The sequence below is a fragment of the Dermochelys coriacea genome, chromosome 14 (genome assembly GCF_009764565.3).
Source record: "Dermochelys coriacea isolate rDerCor1 chromosome 14, rDerCor1.pri.v4, whole genome shotgun sequence".
Lineage (NCBI taxonomy): Eukaryota > Metazoa > Chordata > Testudines > Dermochelyidae > Dermochelys > Dermochelys coriacea.
The window spans coordinates 15,221,933-15,227,932 of record NC_050081.1 but is presented as its reverse complement, the minus strand read 5'-3'; the positions used below and the strand labels follow the sequence as shown (position 1 = coordinate 15,227,932).

Genomic DNA, 6,000 nt, shown 5'->3' with positions numbered 1-6,000 from the left:
AATAAAATTCAGGCTCCTTGTCCTCAACAAGGCCCTTTACACCTCTGATCACCTCTACCTGCCAGCTTGCCTCTTCCCCATACTTCTGCCAAGGACACCAGCTTTATTCACCTATTGTCAGCTTCTCATGGGAATGTCTCTGTGCCTTCTTCCATGATGCCCCTTCTGCCTGCAGAGTGCTGCCCTCTATAAGGCCCCTGCTTTTTCCCCCCTCCTTCAAATCTCTCCTCACAACCCATTTCTGCTGTGATGTCTGAGAGAAATCTACCAGTGGATGATGTCTGAGATGAGGGTCAGATGGGGAGAACTGGCATTTAATCTGTAATAAAAATGCAAATACATATGTCTATTAAACCTGTCTGACTGTATCCCTCTTCCCACCCTTCGTGGGCCTGTCAGCTCGTCAGGGTAGGGATCGATTGTGTCTGTACCATGTCCTGCACAATAAGATCCTGCCTCACTGGGAAAGGAGTACTTGTGGCACCTTAGAGACTAACAAATTTATTAGAGCATAAGCTTTCGTGAGCTACAGCTCACTTCATCGGATGCATTCGGTGGAAAACCAAATGAAGTGAGCTGTAGCTCACGAAAGCTTATGCTCTAATAAATTTGTTAGTCTCTAAGGTGCCACAAGTCCTCCTTTTCTTTTTGCGAATACAGACTAACACGGCTGCTACTCTGAAACCTGCCTCACTGGGGACCCTATAGCCTACTGCACTGGCACTGGCAAGGTCCTGCGCAGGCGTACTGGTATCAGCAGCGTCAGTGACGCAGCAAATGTTGCGCTTGCGCACTGACAGGTACTGCGCTAGTCCCACACACCTCAAGGCTATCAGGGCTAGAACCGCAAAACCGCGCGCATGCGCGCTTGTGGACAAATGCCCTCCCGCCGAGGGTGGAGAGCAAGGCTGCGCATGCGTTGTGGCTCTGACAGCCCCAAGCTCCTGCCGGTGGCGTGCGCAGTCTCGCGAGAGCTCCTGGAGGGCTGTAGCGGAAGCTGGAGGGGCTCTCGGGCGAAGCTGGCTGGGATCGGCGGGGCCGCTCGGAGCGGAGCCCCAGCGCCACACGGTGAGTGAGACGGGGAGGCCCTGCCCGAGGGCGCCGACACGGGGGCTCGGACGGGCAGTGGCGCCATCTTCAGAGCCACCCGCCGGGCCGTGGACTCGGATCGGGGCACAGGCGTTTCCAAGGGCCTCCGCCCCTAGGGGTCCGGCCCCCGACTGGGTGTAGGAGTCAAGGCCCCGGACCCCGGGGAGCCTGCCGCTGTCCCGTGGCCCCCAGGGACCCTACTGCGGCCCCCCCGGCTCCTAGGGCCGTTGCCTCATGCATATGACCGCCCTGTCCCTGGTCCGCTGAAGCCCTTAGCTCTTCGGGAGCCGGACACTTCTTCCCTGGGAGCTGACCCATTCCCAGTGCCATGCCCGGCGCGGGCAGGGGGGAGGCTGACAGCATAGGGCCATGCCTCTGGGCATTTCCGCAGTGGCTCATCTCCTTAGTCCCGGAGCCGCAGGCCGTATGCCTCTGCAGCTCCTATCATGACTTAATTCCAGCTAGAAGCTTCTCATTGGAGCAGGGACTGAATTGAAAGCAGCAGGATTGGTTCAACCCAAGTAATAGATGCAAATGCTGTCCTGTTTTTTTTTTTTTTTTTTTTTTTTTAATTTTCTGGTTCCAGGTGAATTACTGGAAAGATGAACCCTACTGCCAGTTCAGTACTTTTCTGAGGGTGGAACTGGTTTGGAAGGGAAATCATTGGCAACTATAGCAATTTATAGGCTTGCTGAGTGTTGTAGTTTGTCCTGTCTTATGTTGGGTGCACGGGCCAATTTTTGATATTCAGTTGGGGATCCATGTGACTTCAGGCCAGTTCTGAGGATAAAGTGTTATGGGCAGGTTGTGGCCTGGAAGGTGTGAACATTTACCACTTCTGATAAGAGTCCATAAACTCATGCTTCACATATGGTCTTTGGAGTGGAGGTAGGGAGAGGTATTTCAGATTTGTCTCTTTTTTTTTTTTTTTTTTTGGTCCATGTGGTGTTTTGTGTGTGGGGGAGAGGGGTTGTGGGTTTTTTGTTGTCAGTTCCTGGTTGAGGTCTGTGGGTGTGGTTTTTTTTATACAATTTTAATAAGCAGGTCCTATCCCTTGTCTTAAGTAATTTGTGAAACTCCTAGAAGTGGAGGAAGTCACACAGAGGTCTCGATTATGGAGTAAGGTAAATAATGTAACATACTTAATAAAGAGCAAAATATAGAGAAGGGGAATTCATCCCCTGTTTAGGAAATGATTGAACACTTAACAGTCAGGGAGCAGAGTTTGGAAGATTAGGAGTGGGGAATATCCTAGCTTTCTCCTACAAACCAATTGCTACCTATATTCACTCATTTCTAAACCAACCTCTTGGCATTCAAATTTTTGCACAAAACAGGTGGTTATTGCATCACTTTCATTTTGTCTCTTAAGATGACATCATCTTGTGTTTTAAAGCATTTTAGAATACTAGGTGATTTTTAAATAGTTATTTTGCACTTGATTTAAGAAGTAATGTCAATGGGGAAAAAATGAGGAAGCTGTCGAAAAGAGGACCTGGCACAAGTGCCCTCCCGCCAAAGGTGGCAGGGAAGGCTGTGCATGCATTGTGGCCCTGACAGCACTAGTCCCTGCTGGTGCTGGGAGCAGTCTTGCAAGAACTGCTGTTAGGGCTGTAGCGGAAGCCAGAGGGGCTCTCAGGAGAAGCTGGGCTCACTGGGGCTGCTTGGAGCGGAGCCCCAGCATCCCACAGTGACTGGAGACAGGGAGGATCACCCACTGAGGTGATCACATGCTTGATGGGGTCTATCAGAAAAGCAATATAAGAGCATATGAATGGCCATACTGGGTTAGACCAATGGTCCATCTAACACGATATCCTGTGACAGTGGCCCATGCCAGATGCTTCAGAGGGAATGAAGAGAATAAGGCAATTTATTGAGTAATCCACCTCCTGTTGTCCAGTCCCAGCTTCTAGCAGTCAGTGAAAAAACAGGAAGCTTATTTAAAGCTGAAAACCTGGTGGTGGTCAGTTCTCTGACAAAGCATCCTTGAACTGAAATACAGTTAGGAAGAGAGTTAGGGAATGATTGATTGATTGATAGAGGTCTATAAAATCATGACTGGTGTGGAGAAAGTAAATAAGGAAGTGTTATTTAGTTCTCATAACACAAGAACTAGGGATCACCAAATAAAATTAATAGGAGGCAGAATTGAAACAAACAAAAGGAAGTATTTTTTTTTTTTTCCACACAATGCACAGTCAACCTGTGGAATTCCTTGCCAGAGGATGTTGTGAAGGCCAAGACTATAACAGGATTCAAAAAAGAACTAGATAAATTCATGGGGGATAGGTCCATCAATGGCTATTAGCTAGGATGGGCAGAGATGGTGTCCTAGCCTCTGTTTGCCAGAAGCTGGGAATGGGTGACAGGGGATGGATCACTTGATGATTACCTGTTCTGTTCATTCCCTCTGTGCACCTGGCATTGGCCACTGTTGGAAGACAGGATACTGGAGTAGATGGACCTTTTTGTCTGACCCAGAATGGCCATTCTTATGCCCTTATAGATGGGGGTATCATCTCTAACTGTGAATATCTGTGCATTTATTGGTTTAAAATTGAACTTACACACTGCCTCGCTATACTTGGCTTATACTGTTATACCCACTTATTTAGGCAACTCAGATGAATGCACAGACTCTCCCCTTTCACCTGTTTCATTTTACCTCTGTTGTTTGAGGTCTCCCTTTGTGTGTTTCCAAGATGACACAACCTTCCCCACCACTCATGCTTTCTTTCCTAGCAGTAGACTTCCTCTACTGTTTATCAGAATATGGGGACAAATCCAGTTCAGAATTATTAGGTGCTGCCACTAGACCTAATTTTACCCCCTTCTCTCCTACCCTCCTAAGCTATCTATGTTTCTGTTTCTACCCTTGCTACTTCCTAGGACAGCAAGAATGGGGAATAAAACCAAGGAAGCTCTCATAGCACTATTTGCTGCTGCAGGAGCAGCATAAAAAAATCCTACTTTCCCTTGTGGTATTTCAAAAGTGCAGCAGAGGGAATCATAGGAGTTTTGATTGCTGCTAAGATATAATGGGCTCGGTGCATTGTAAATACTTGCATTCCAACCCAAATTTAAAATTCATCTTCCTAATAAGAAGTTACCTTTATTTCTATTCTCTGCCTTCCTTCCTGCCCCCCAAACACTCTGGCTTTAATTGAGAGAGTGAGTGAAATCTCTTGCCCTACCCTAAAGTAAGGTGAGATATAAGAAACATTTTAGTGGTATAAATCTTTTGGTAAAATTTTCGTCACTTTTCTGATTAGGCCATCTGTTAATTTTAGTAACATATATTCTTGTGTTGGTTGTACTTTTATCTCTCTGTGCTGATGGAGTTAAAGTAAACTCTAGTCTTTGCAAAATGTCTGTCATCTCTGCTGGTGCCCGTACCTGGTCAAAAGCAAATACCCACAATCACACTTAGTTGGTTGTGTGGCAAAGACTGGGATGGTGGGTTTATTTTTTTTATTCATGAATTATTTTCCTGGTTCAACCTGATTGAAATCATCTGTCGGTCACACTCAGTTTGGTTGTTTTCTGGGGCTGCTGATGCTGTGATGCATTTTCTGTTGGGCAAAATACATAATTACATTACCTTACTTGATAGTAACAGTGAGGAGAAAAGGTTTCTTGAGTGACTTGGACATACAATGCATGTCCTAATTTTTCTCTCTCATGACATTCACTACATAATCATCTTTATACAAATTTATAAAATAGAACCCTTCTGTAACTTGCTTGTAGCTGTGGTGCCTGATCAGATAAATCTCACCCATAGTCATGAATGCTAGGTAGCAAAAACTTGTTCTGTGTAGCAACTAGCAATTGCTAATTAGTGTGGCTGCCTAGAGACCTCTTTCATTTGAGTTCTGTCATTCAAAATAAAGGTGGTGTTGCCTTACAACAGTCAACATGTATGTTACATGCCGTGTAGTTGTAGCTGTGTTAGTCCCAGGGTATAGGCAAGGTGGGTGAGATAATATTTTCTATTGGACCAACTTCTGTTGGTGAGAGAGACAAGCTTTCAAGCCATGCAGAACTATTTTTTCAGGTCTTGGAAAGGCAATCTTAAGTGTGTCAGCTATATGCAAGATGGAACAGATTGTTTAGCATAAGTAAAAAGAAAAGGAGTACTTGTGGCACCTTAGAGACTAACAAATTTATTTGAGCATAAGCTTTTGTGAGCTACAGGTTAGGGTTAGCTACAGCTCACGAAAGCTTATGCTCAAATAAATTTGTTAGTCTCTAAGGTGCCACAAGTACTCCTTTTCTTTTTGCGAATACAGATTAACACGGCTGCTACTCTGAAACCTGTCATTTAGCATAAGTAGTTAATGCATATTTTAAGGCAATGGCTCTGAACCAGGGGAACGCATACCCCTGTTGGGTATGTAGAGGTCTTCCAGGAGTACATCAATTCATCTAGATATTTCCTTAGTTTTACACCAGGCTACATATAAAGCTCTAGTGAAGTCAGTAGAAACTAAAATTTCATGCAGACAATGATTTGTTTATACTGCTCTATATACTGTACACTGAAATGTAAGCACAATATTTATATTCCAGTTGATTTATTTAAAATTATATGGTAGCAATGGAAAAAGTAAACAATTTTTCAGTAATAGTGTGCTGGGACACTTCGGTATTTTTCTGTCTGATTTTTAAGCAAGTAGTTTTTAAGTGAAGTGAAACCTGGGGGTATGTAAGACAAATCAGACTCCTGAAAGATGTACAATAGTCGGGAATGTTGAGAGCCACTGCCTTAGAACAATTGTTCTCAACTTTTCCCTTTTCAGGCCAATATCTAGATGAGTTGATGTACCCCCTGGTAGATAGCTGTGTACTCCCAGAGGTATGCATACCCCTGGTTGAGAAGTGCTGCCTTTGAATATGTCCTAACTA

The 6,000-nt window shown here is 45.0% G+C and overlaps 1 protein-coding gene across 3 annotated transcripts in view; it reads left to right on the top strand.

Moving 5' to 3' along the window:
- Positions 1–792: 792 nt before the first annotated feature.
- Positions 793–6,000, top strand: part of GRB2 (growth factor receptor bound protein 2) — a 69,990-nt gene continuing 64,782 nt past the window's right edge. Inside the window, exon 1 of one of the 3 annotated variants that reach the window (XM_038371588.2) lies at positions 793–1,068. The gene's annotated coding sequence lies outside the window, so the exon portion shown is untranslated. The remainder of the gene's footprint in view (positions 1,069–6,000) is intronic. The other 2 variants (XM_038371589.2, XM_038371591.2) reach the window with 2 other exon arrangements.